This window comes from Papio anubis, chromosome 5 (genome assembly GCF_008728515.1).
Source record: "Papio anubis isolate 15944 chromosome 5, Panubis1.0, whole genome shotgun sequence".
In the NCBI taxonomy this organism is placed as follows: Eukaryota; Metazoa; Chordata; class Mammalia; order Primates; family Cercopithecidae; genus Papio; species Papio anubis.
The window spans coordinates 31,848,324-31,861,868 of record NC_044980.1 but is presented as its reverse complement, the minus strand read 5'-3'; positions in this window follow the sequence as shown (position 1 = coordinate 31,861,868).

Here is a 13,545-nt window from a genome sequence, read left to right as displayed (position 1 = left end):
TCCTTATTTGTCTTGGTCGCTGCTATTTCTCCAGCATCCAGAACAGTGACTGACATACAGTAGGCTCAATAAAGGGTAAGTAATGAATGAATGAGTTGAATGAATGAACTGAAGTTGAATGAACGAATGGCACTTGGGTGGACAACACTGGAAAACGAGGTGAAGGAATGCTGGAACAATCCGAACAGGAGTGAAAATGGAAGCAAGAAAATAAAGTATTTGTTTAGGTTCTTCTCCTCATCTCTTTACTCCAATATTTTATAATTTAATCATGATAGTCTTAAGAGAATATTTTAATTATTGGATCTTAGTGTCTTTCCTAGTATTCTCCTATTGGAGAATGTGTTGACTAACATAATTTGACAAATGACATACCATTGTGAAAATGTATAGAATGTTGTGAATTTTTTAGTTTGCCATTAATTTCATTTCCAATTCCAATAGGGAGTACTATTGACATGGTAGAAATTTAGGTTGATGAAGAGCCTTTGACTCCTAGAGAATTTTTTAATAATCATTCATTTTTATCAAACTTCAGAGGTCATTCTTATTTTATAGCTTTTTTCTGTAAATAATACTGAGTTCTAAAAATAGAAATTAAAAGATAAAAATCATATATTCAATAAACAGGTGACATTTCATTGTTTTCCTACTTTGTTCTTGTTTTTTGTTTTCATTTGGTTTGGTTTGTTTATACTGGGTGTTGAGACTGAAAACTTTTACTTAAGGTCTGATTGTAACTTTGCTACCATCTTCTGGCAAAATAATGACCATCTTAGGATCTTTGACTAGAATGAGTTTCCACAATTTTGTTTATTTCATGTTATAAACTGCTTTCACTTGCATCCTACTGCAGCTAGAGCAAAAGCTATTAAAAGGCAAAGATAGCAGAGGAAAACAAGATCACAGAATCTCTGTTCTCTAATACCTGAAGAAATGCAAAATTTTAAATGTTTGAATACCCAATATACAACAGTGGCAACTAAAACAAAATGGCAGCCGGGGGGAAAAAAAGCAGAAAATTCAGAAGGAAAATTTTTGTTTGTTTGTAGAGATGGGGTTTCACCATGTTGCCCAGGCTGGTCTCAAACTCCTAGGCTCAAGCGATCCCTCCCACCTTGACCTCCCAAAGTACTGGGATTACAGGCGTGTGCCCTATGCCTGGCCAGAAGGAAAAATTCTAAGGAAAACCCTCAGTGATCCCCCCATCATAGCCTTGCCAGAGGCAGAAGGCGGAAGTGTTGTCCGGTCTCCTCCAGGGAACTGGGCTGAGTTGAGGGAACAGGTGAAGCCCATCAGGGTGGCTGGCACCCAGCAATGGCTGGGTGGAGTGAGTCCCAGCAGGACATGTCAATGGCTCCGAAGAAAATAAAAGCCCAGGACCCCCACCGATGACTGCACTTGATCCCCAAAGAGCTGATCCTGCCTACTACACCCTCCTCTCCACAAAGAACATGGACTGCGGGTGTACAGAAAATGAAGGTAAAGCAACAACCACCCATCCAACCATCATTCAGAGAGTTAAGACTAATGGGTCCTAAATGAGATAGGGAGAATGTCCAGGAGAATTTACCCACCCTGTATAAGAGGAACTAGGCTTGGACAGAATTGTCCACATTAAACATGATATGCAGAGAAACGCCACAATGGAATACTAAAGCAATAAATGTGAGCAAGCTATAACCACACACAACAGCATAGATGGACGCCACACACAACAGCATGGACGGACCCCACGCACAACAGCATGGACGGACCCCACACACAACAGCATGGACGGACCCCACACACAACAGCATAGATGGACGCCACACACAACAGCATGGACGGACCCCACACACAACAGCATACATGGACGTCACACACAACAGCATGGACGGACCCCACGCACAACAGCATGGATGGACCCCACACACAACAGCATGGATGACCCCACGCACAACAGCATGGATGGACCCCACGCACAACAGCATGGATGGACCCCACACACAACAGCATGGACGACCCCACGCACAACAGCATGGATGGACCCCACACACAACAGCATGGACGGACCCCACGCACAACAGCATACATGGACGTCATACACAACAGCATGGACGGACCCCACACACAACAGCATGGACGGACCCCACGCACAACAGCATGGATGGACCTCACACACAAAATGCTGATGAAAGAAGTTCAGTGCAAAAGGATGCATCCTAAAAATTCTATTTAGATATCATGCTGTGAGAAGTCAGAATCCTCACTCCTCTTGTAGGGGGTAGATGTGAGCAGGGCATGTCTGTCTCTAGTGAACAGCACATTACATCTCTCCCAACTCCTGACAATTTTACCCCAATTGCCTTCTTATTGACATTCCATATTTTTTTTAACTCTTGGTGCATATCAATTCTGTAACAAACTCTTTACATATTGAAAATAATACAATATGGTATCATGCTATCCACAAGTCATTCACTGCAAAAAAGGCCTCATTGTGCAGCGATCATTCCTCAGAAAGACATTTTTGAGGGTAGTGACGGCAGTTCATCAGTGGAGTTCAGTGGTCTCCCCCCATGAATTTGCTAGATCCTATCTCTCAAAATTGCTTCGTCTGAGGTCCCGTTAGTGACCCCACAGTGAACCAGGGCACACACCAAGGTCGCTTCCACCTTCGTCTAACCATGAGATATTGCTGTGACTTACCCACTCTGGTCCAAGTTCTTAGTTATAGACAAGACAATCCAATCCAGTTGGTTAAAGTACAAAGAGATTTGTTAGTGGGTACATGGAGCTCACAGAATCAATACAAGGGCTAAAAGGAAGACTGAACTTCCAAGAATGAGTGCCAAACCACACTGAACCAACAAGGAAGCTGCTACCCCTCATCAACAGGCAATGCAGAATCAGAAAGCTACTGCTCCTGTTAGCCAAGAACACAGAATCAGAAAGCTGCCGCAGGCTGGGCACAGTGGCTCACGCCTGTAATCCCAGCACTTTGGGAGGCTGAGGTGGGCAGATCACCCGAGGTCAGGAGTTCGAGACCAACCTGGCCAACATGGTGAAACCCTGTCTCTACTAAAAATACAACAATTAGCCGGGCATGGTGGCGCACACCTGTAGTCCCAGCTACTAGGGAGGCTGACGCAGGAGAATCGCTTGAACCCGGGAGGTGGAGGTTGCAGTGAGCCGAGATCACACCACAGCACTTCAGCCTAGGCAAAAGAGCGAGACCCTGTCTCAAAAACGAAAAAAAAAGAAAGCAAGCTGCCACAGACTGCTTGACTCACTGGTGCTATACCCACATCACCGGCACATAGGCTATTGACATCAGTGACCTGCCAGCCGCACAGTTGCTTCTTAAACTGTTTGCTCACAGTTTTCTGGAAGACAGTGCTTTCCAAACCTAAAGATGCCTACAAATCACCTGGGGTTCTTGTTAAAATCATAGATTCTGCTTCAGGAAATCTGAGGTGGGGCCTGAGTTCTACATTTCTAATGAGCTCCCAGGTAAGATAGATGCCGCTGCTCTCATTCTTTAAGGAACAACACTAGGAGACATCAGCCTAATGAAATCAAGCCCTATAACCCCTTTCACCTCAATCCCACTAGTGTTCCAAGCCCCTGGAGCATCTGTCATTTGGTCTCTCACCCCTCACACTACCCTGGATACCGCTAACCAACCCTTGAAAAACTACACCAGAGAAATCTTACAGACACCACCTTGGCAAAACTATCAAAGTTGTCACCAGTAATAGGACAAATAAACATCATGTACCTCCTGATAAGATGTACTGAGAAGCCTATATCGCTTCTGTGGTATCTCTGTCAAAAATGCATAACCAGAATTTAATCATCAGCATACATCAGACAACCCAAACTGAGAGACATCCTACAAAATAAACGACACATACGTTTCCAAAATGTCAAGGTCAAGAACGAGTAAGTACTTCAATTCAGAGGAAAGAGAGACATGACCAAACACACACACACACAATGGGAGATTCTGGATTGGATCTGAGACCAAAACTGAGGATACTGGTGGGACAGTTGTAAAATCGGTACATTAGATAATCATATCAATGTTAGTTTCTTGCATTTGATAATTGTACTGTGGTTACATATTAACAATTTGAGTGAAGTAAGAATTTGAGTGAAGTACCTACAGAAATCCTTTGTACTGTTTCTACACTTTTCTTTAAAGTCTGAAGTTACTGCAAAACAAAAAGAACTTGGCCAGGTGCGGTGACTCACACATGTAATTCCAGCACTTTGAGAGGCTGAGGCAGGTGGATCGCCTGAGCCTGGGAGTTTGAGGCAGGTGGATCGCCTGAGCCCAGCCTGGCCAACATGGCGAAATCCTGTCTCTACTAAAAATACAAAAATTAGCCAAGCATGGTGGCACACACCTGTATTCCCAGCTACTCTGGAGTCTGAGGCAGGAGAATCGCTTGAACCCAGGAGGCAGAGTCCGTGCCAGCGGATTGGACCTACGAAGCCTCCATGCATATAGTATTAGCCTGCACTAACACTAACACTAACAAACACTACCAAATGTGCACTAACACTGCCAGATAACCTTTCTTCATGTCACTGGTAAACTCACAATCCCACTGTTGAAGAAATCAAGTTTAGATTGTGTTTGGAATTGTGCTTTTGGAGATACTTCACTGATGGCATTCCAATTGGCCGTGCTCGGCTAATTGTTAGAGTTGACTATTTATGAAGGACTGAAGATAAATTCTAGAAAATATAGCCTCACTTTATTTTATATAAAAGTTAAAAAATTAATATCCTGGCTGAGCACTGTGGCTCACACCTGTAATCCTAACGCTTTGGGAGGCCAAGGCTGGAGGACTGCTTGAGCCCAGGAGCTCAAAACCAGTCCAGGCAACATAGCAAGACCCCATCTCTACAAAAAGTAAAAACAAAAAAATAGTCATGGTGGCATGCATCTGTAGTCCCAGCTACTTGGGAGGCTGAAGAGGGGTATCAGTTGAGCCCGGGAGTTCAAGGCTATAATGAGCTATGACCAAACCCCACTGCACTCCAGTCTGGGTGACAGAGTGAGACCTTGTTTCAAAAACTAAAATAAAACAAAGATCTTTCCCCACCCCTGCTAATATTTCCCTGTGAGCTGGTTTATTTACTACATATATTATTAAAACAAAACAGAAACAGTTTAGATACACATTATCCCCTGTGACTGTCATCAACTCAGTCTAGATAAGTTTTAACAAGAAACAAGTTCATTTATCACATTAAAAACTAAATATTGGTATATATCATGTTGTTCAAAACTATGTGTAGGCATTTAATGTGGGTATTTCAATGGCTATTTCCACCATTTCACTCTTTGTTTATACTTACAATGAACATTGTGCAGTTTTTACTTTTTCTTCACGTTTGTTGATGTATTAAAATATTATTATTCTTTGCTGGCTGGGCGCAGTGGCTCAAGCCTGTAATCCCAGCACTTTGGGAGGCCAAGGCTGGCGGATCACAAGGTCAGGAGATCGAGACCATCCTGGCTAACGTGGTGAAACCCCATCTCTAAAAAAAAAATACAAAAAACTAGCCGGGCGAGGTGGCAGGCGCCTGTGGTCCCAGCTACTCGGGAGGCCGAGGCAGGAGAATGGCATGAACCCGGGAGGCGGAGCTTGCAGTGAGCTGAGATCCGGCCACTGCACTCCAGCCTGGGCGACAGAGCAAAACTCCGTCTCAAAAAAAATAAAAAAAAATTATTCTTTGCTAAACCTAATAATAAAACATTAAGACTTGTATTTTATATTTTTAAATGTTTTTCTAGTAATTTATTTGTATTTAACAAAAGTAGTGGTCCACAACCCATTGGAAATAACCACAATTTGAGAAGCAATGCAGTCGCCTTTGATATTCCCTAGATGGCCACTAGGTGGTGCCCAAGGATCTTCTTCCCGGCTGGTTGCGTGATCTTTGCAATGGCATGCTCGTGATAAGGCGCTTGGCAGTGTATAAGTGATAAGGCGCTTTTCCAGTGTAGACGGGTAGAATTGTCAGACCTTTCCTACCTGTCAAGTCCACAGAGAAGGCAACTCACTTTCCTTTGTAGGGGACATCTATAAATAGTTGAAGTTGACTTACACAAATCAAGATATATTTTCATGTTTCACCAATTGTTGGGAGGCTTCCCAAATGAATAAATAGAAGCATCTCTAAACACCAAAGCTGTTACAACTATTGTTGTATCAAGAAGACTATTTGAGAGCCTTTGTTCAATAATAGTGACAGGAGCCAACCACATCCAGGCCAAATTATAAAGGAAATCTACAAAGTCTTTCCAATGCCCGCATCTCCCAGAATCAGGAGGGCAGTGGAATGGCAGAACAGAATTCTGAAAACTACCTGGCTGGTATCAGTCTATAAACGAGACCTCGAGAGGCAATCCTTGCATGCAGTCCTCATAAATATGAGATCCACAGTCAACAGAAAGGCTCTCCCACACACAATAGCCCAGTACGACACTTCCCGCTGCTCCCTGGGGAGCCACTCACAAGACACTCCTATATTTAAACATACGTTGAATGCTATTAAAAAACGCACATGAAATATATCAAAGCTTTCCATTCAGAGATCTGAGAATCCAACCCTTATGAGCCCTGCCACAGCTATAACCTATGTGAAAGTTCAGCAGAGAAATTTATTCCTTCAGCCTCACTAGGACAGTGCTAACAAAGACCAGCTTTTCACCAACACATAAATTGTCAAAGCCTTTAGATTTCAATACATTCTTCCCCTGTAAGACTTCTGCACCACTGAGGCAGACAGCAAGAAGAATGCAGACCTGGACCACACGAATGCAGACCTATGGCCAAGGTCGACATCAAGAATGCAGAGCTGTGTATGGCCAAGGTCGACATCATCCCTTGAGATGACCTGTCAAGGTTTCCAGGCCTGCCACTTGTGACTAGAAGTCTGATTTCCAACTTGTGTACCTGCCTTGAGGGTTTGCTCTGGCCATTCTTCAAGTTTGTCAACCCAAGTCCTCAAAAACTTGTAAATCTCTCCATCCAACTCTGACCTTGTTTTGCTTGGGGTTGAACGTGCTAGGAATGAATACCCAGTCTGTCAAGGAGAACGCCGTGGAATAGCAGCCACTGGGCATCATCCCTGCGTGGAAATAGGCAATAGCCCTAGTTATTGCCAATAATCTCATGTTCCTGTTGATAATCTTGATTATCTTTGGTAGTGAGACAACACAAAGAGATTATGTAGCCTTGGAATAGATACAAGTTTGCCTATTAAATTTATTTGCTAGTTGATTTTAACAGTTGTTTCTGGTCATTGCCAAGACTTTTTAGAGGCCTCATAGGGCAAGAAAGACCAAACACATTAAAAATATCCAAGCGAAATTCTTTTGCACAAGGTTTGAAGACATTCATTTGTCTTTGACTTTAATCTACAGAACTAGGTAACAGAGGTTTTTAATCCTAATCCATAATAGTTGTCTCTGCTAATCTTATTTGCCCATTATTAGTCAAGCTCCCAACCTGAAAAAACACTCAAATTATGCCAATTCAAGGAGTAAGATTTATTAAAACATATTATTTACAAAGGTGTGAGTGAAGCCTTAGGAAAACAAAAGGGTAACCCTGAGCTAGTAGTAACACAGGAACTAAACATCCCACAGTTGAAAGTTGTAGGGACCAAGTAGTTACTAGAAGCCATAAGAAACTCACATAGAGGAAGTCACCTTGAGAGGAGTGGTGTAAGAAACACAGCCAACCTGAGGTCCTTTCACCATGAACAAAATCCAACCAAACATCCCAGCCTCCCAGGACAGAGAGCAGGGTAAGACTGCATCTAGGGGAATAGATGGAGTATCTAGGGGAACAGATAAGATACATACATATCTGGCACTATCCGAGCCTTTTGCCTTCAGCATCATCTCTTGTCTTTCACCTGGTGGAAAAACTTAGTGCCCAATACAGGGCAAGAATGATGTTCCACCAACTACTACTTCAATACAAGTTATTCTCATACTCCCACAGCCTAAAACTTCAGCCAACATCGGTGTTATTCATTTAACTTATTTCAGAGAAAAGGGAGGGAGAAACAATTATGAGGTTTATATTGGTCATCTTAGCTGCCTCTGCCCTCTGCCCATTCCGAGTCCCGCTTAGCCTCCCCCAGCACCTTCGCTGGGCCAGGGTTCTTTACCAGATGAGAAGTACAAAACCTTTTGTACCAGATGAGAAGTACAAAACATTCTTACAGTGAGTCTTTGGAGGTCTTCTATTTATGGGTTGAAGTTTTTCCTTCATCAAGACAATTGGTTAAGTGAGCAGAGTCACCAGTAAACCCCCTGGTTTCCAAACATCACTCTCCTTGCCACCACTGTGTAGCAACGAACAGTCCGATTTCCCTCAGACACTAAAGATCAATGAACTCAAACAACACAATCACCTCCTTATTTCCCTATTAATTCAATGGCATGAGAAACCCAAAATGACCAAAAGGCAGTCTCCACTACCAATGCACTGGAACAATCACTCCCTTCCACGCTAGGCTCCCAAAACGTACATGCTTTTCAAAGAATGAAATAGACTGAATGCTCCTTGAGAGTAAAAAATTTTTATTTGTGGCCGGGTGCACGGTGGCTCACACCTGTAATCCCAGCACTTTGGGAGGCCGAGGCAGGTGGATCACTTGAGGCCAGACGTTCAAGACCAACCTGGTCAACATGGCAGAACCCCATCTCTACTAAAAATGCCAAAATTTAGCCAGGCGTGGTAGCGCACGCCTGTCATCCCAGTTACTCACCTGTCATCCCAGCTACTTGGGAGGCTAAGGCACATGAATCATTTGAACCTAGGAGGCAGAGGGTACAGTTAGCCGAGATCGCACTACTGTACTCCAGCCTGGGTGACAGAGTGAGACTCTCTCACAAAATAATAATAATAAATAAAGTAGATCGGGCAATCACCATTTTAAATAACTTAGTGATCAAAATCCACACGACCAGTTGTGAAACAACCTGGCCTGATGGACCTTCTGGTGTGGTGCAGTAAGTACAGCAACTCTTATGTAGCGTTCCTGCAAAAGTCATTTAACCCGAACTGAGCCATGAGGAAACAGACAAATCTAGAATACGGGACATACTACAAGTGGCCTGGACTCTTACAGAAGGTCAATGCCATGGAAAACAAAATAGTAGGGAATTATTCTAGATTAAAAGAGACTAATAACCAAATGAAGAGGATGAATTTTGATCAAGACACTGCATTGGGAGAAGAAATAAAGAACATTTTTGGGAACTGGGGAAACTTACATATGGACTGAATGGTTGATAAAATTATTGATGTTTTAAGTTATGATAATATTGAGGCTAGGTAGAATGTCTTTACTCTCGGGAAACGCACATTGAAGTTCCAAGGCAGTCTCAAAGAAAAGCACCAGCAGAACTGTCTGGAGTGTGAACTGAACTAGCAGCACTTTGCATGGAGCACCATTTTAACTTCCAAGATTGACACTTTGTCACTGTTCAGACCTGTGGATTTGGCAGACTTCTCAAAAACAAACAAACTGAGCCTATCACTTCAAAAAAAAACTGACAGCATGTGTTACCCATGATGAAATTCAAGTTTTCAAGGGGAAAATTACATACTACAATTTTTAAGAAACTACCACTTGTCAAATTTTGTGGTTGTTATCAAAGGATACCCACAATTACCTGGAAAGGCTATTAAAGTATTCCTGTGCCGGGCGCGGTGGCTCACGCCTGTAATCCCAGCACTTTCAGTGGCTGAGGCAGGTAGATCACTTGAGCTCAGGAATTTGAGACCAGCCTGACCAACACGGTGAAACCCTCTCTTTACTAAAAATGTAAAAATTAGCTGGGCATGGTGCCAGACGCCTGTAATCTCAGCTACTTTGCAGGCTGAGGCATGAGAATCGCTTGAACCCGGGAGGCGGAGGTTGCAGTGAGCCCAGATGGTGCCACTGTACTCCAGCCTGGGCGACAAGAGCAAAACTCCGTCTCAGAAATAAAAAAATAAAGTATTCCTCCCTTTTCCAACTACACATCTCCATGAGGCCACATTTTCTTCACATACCTCAACCCAAACAAAAGACTATCTGCAGAAGCAAACAGGAGAATCCACCCATCCTCTATTAAAGAGATTGGTAAAATGTAAAATAATATCACTCATAATTTGTTTTGTAAAATGATTATTTTCCATTAAAAAATGTTAAAAATTTAAAAAGTATCTTTCCATTCCTAGGAAATACTTACTGAAGTACTTAAAATGAAATAGGTCTGCAGTTTACTTTCAAATATTCATCCAAAAAATTGTATAGATGTATACACATGTAGGTGTGTAAACACGTATGCCCAAGCGGCATCACAGATACTTGGTCTTTGTCCCTGGTTCCTGGCACAGAGCTCCTAAAACCTAATTTATTGAGTTAAAAGTGATAGGAACATTTTTTGTTCAAATGAGGAACTCTTGGCAGAGCCCCTAGATAGCTTCAGGATGGGGATTGGTTGCTAGAAAGACGAAACTTTGATTAGAAGCTTAGAATGTTCAGCTCCACCTCCCAATCTCTGGGGATGGATGAGGAAGTGAGGACTGTGTTACTCACCAATGGCTAAAGGTTTAATCAATCACATGTAATGGGATCTCTATAAAAACACCCTAATGATGGGGCTCAGAGACTTCAGTTGGTGACATATTAAGGTGCTGGGAGAATGGTGCTCCCAGAGAAGGCACGGAGCTCCACATCCCTTCCCCATACCTTGCCCTGGGCATCTCTCCCATTTGGCTGTTCCTGAGTTGTATCCTTTATAATAAACCTGTAATCGTGAATAAAGTGCTTTCCTGAGTTCTGTGAATGGTCCCAATTATCAAATGTGAGAAGGGGATTGTGGAAACCCTCTGCATTTACTGGTCATAAGTACCAGTGACAACCATGGACTTACGGGCTGGCATCTGAAGAGGGGGCTGTCTTGTGGTACTGAGCCCTTAACTTGTGGGATCTGACACTAACTCCGGGTAGATGGGATCGGAATTGAATTGTGGGACACCCAAACGAAGTAACAAAAGTGGTGATGGAAAAACACACATACTTGGTCTCAGAAGTAAAAAAGCTCAGCATATGTGTATGTAACTTTCTACAATTTACTTTCAAACAGTTCAGCAAAAAGAGACAGAATGTTGCAGTATAATAGGTGAAGCATATGAGTGTTCCTTACACTATTCATTCAACTTTTCTCTGGGTTTGAAATTTTTCAGAATAAAATACACTGGGGGCCAGGCACAGTGGCTCATGCCTGTAATCCCAGCACTTTGGGAGGCCAAAGTGGGCAGATTGCTTGAATCCAGAAGTTTAAGACCAGCCTGGCGAACATGGTGAAATCCCATCTCTACTAAAAATACAAAAATTAGTCGGGCATGGTGGCACACGCCTGTACTCCCAGATACTAGGGAGGCTAAGGAATGAGAACCGCTTGAACCTAGGAGGTGGAGGTTGCAGTGAGCCAAGATCACGCCACTGTACACGAGCCTGGGCAACAGAGCAAGAGTCTCTCAAAAAAAATAAAGATAACATACATGGGGAAAAAACCCAAGTGCAAGGTCACTGAAATATGAAGCAAACATTCTCCAAGTTGGAGGGGCCATTTCCATCTGCGACCCTGTGGCCTAGGAGCCATTTCCCTAGGCTCCTCCAATAGATTAAAGAGGTCTTAAACTTCCTCCCTTCATTTCTAGGCTCCCCATCCAGAGCAGGCCCTGTACTCCAACAGGGAATGGAGACCTCAGGTGCCTTAAAAACAATAAATGAGAATGGCTCATGGCTAGACATGACTAGTGCCAGATCCCAAAACCCAAGGTTTGACTAGGCCATGGTCTGAATTCGGAGAGCCTGACTGTGGAGAAGAGCGGCGTGAGAACCAAGTGATCGGATTCATGTTAAAATGAAGTAATTCATGGCTCACACCTGTAATCCCAGCACTTTGGGAGGCCAGGGCAGGTGGATTACGAGGTCAGGAGTTCAAGACCAGACTGGCCAAGATGGTGAAACCCTGTCTCTATTAAAAGTACAAAAAATTAGCCGGGCCTGGTGGTGGGTGCCTGTAATCCCAGCTACTTGGGAGGCTGAGGCAGAGAACTGCTTGAACCTGGATCGTGCCACTGCACTCTAGCCTGGTGACAGAGCAAGACGCTGTCTCAAAGAAAAAAGTAGTAATTCGTATTTTTCTTTAAAATTACTAGAAGTACTCACAGTTCAGGTGGCACTTAGTCACCAAAAAAAAAAACTGCGAAGTGGTTGAAACTGCTGCTGACACCCAAGGTCAACTTAAATTCACACTGAAGCAAGTTAGGAACCTACACGTGTACCTTCCCTCAGATGCTGCACACTGTAATTTCAATCATACTCTGCCCTGGATCCCACACCCTTCTACAGCCACCATCCCATTTTTCTTTATCCTTCACAACCGAGCTGCTCAAATAAACTGTCTACACACCCTGTCTCCACTCCTCATTCAACTAGCCTCTGCCCTCCCCACCCTTGTCACCACCACCAATGGCCTTCATGTTACCAAATCTTCAGAAACATCAAAGTTGTAAAAGTCAAGGAAAAACTAAGGAAATTGTCAGACTGAAGGAGACTACAGAGATAATCAAATGAGACACGTGATCCTGAGTTAGATGTTTTTGCTAAAAGACACTGAAACTCACACAATCTGAACGGGGTCTCTGAGTGGAGGGGTACATGGGAGTTTTCTGCACCATTCCTGCAACAACTACATACTTGAAAAATAAAGCCTTCAGAATAGCAGCTATTAAAAGACTTGGGCTTGCCAGACACGGTGGTGTACACCTGTAAAGGTGCTAGGAAGGCTCAGGCAGGAGGATCACCTGAGCCCACAAGCTCAAAGCCATGGTGGCTATTTACACCTGTAAATAGCCACTGCACTCTAGCCTGGGCAACACAGGAAGACCCTGTGTCTTCAAAAAATAAATAAATAACATTTTAAAAGACTTGGGCTTAGCTTACTTAGGAGGGCAAAACTGGAACTTTCACATCACTTTTCAAGATACGTGAGTTACTACATAGACAATTTCAGCTGATTTCTGAACTACATATACAGTCTTTCTGTCACCCAGGGAGGTTACATTATCCAACTATTGAAATGAGTTGAAATTCAGAAGCAGTTACAGAAGTGGCATAAATCTTATCTCCTAACTACAATAAGTTATCCAGCAGAAGGATAAATCATTTAAGCTATCAAGAACATAAAAAGTGAAATAACAGGAGCATTTCACTTAGATAGTGGGTCATTATTAATCCAGGACTAAAATGTCTATAAAAGCAGGTCTGGGAAGGTCTGAACTCTTTAAGGGGCTTATGTGAATGAAGCAAGTGGGGAAAAAAAGTCCTGTTCATGTAGCAAGATTTTTTTTTTTTTTTTTTTTTAAGACAGTCTCACTGTCGCCCAGGCTGGAGGGCAGTGGCACAATCTCAGCTAGCTGCAACCTCTGCCTCCTGGGTGCAAGTAATTCTCCTGCCTCAGCC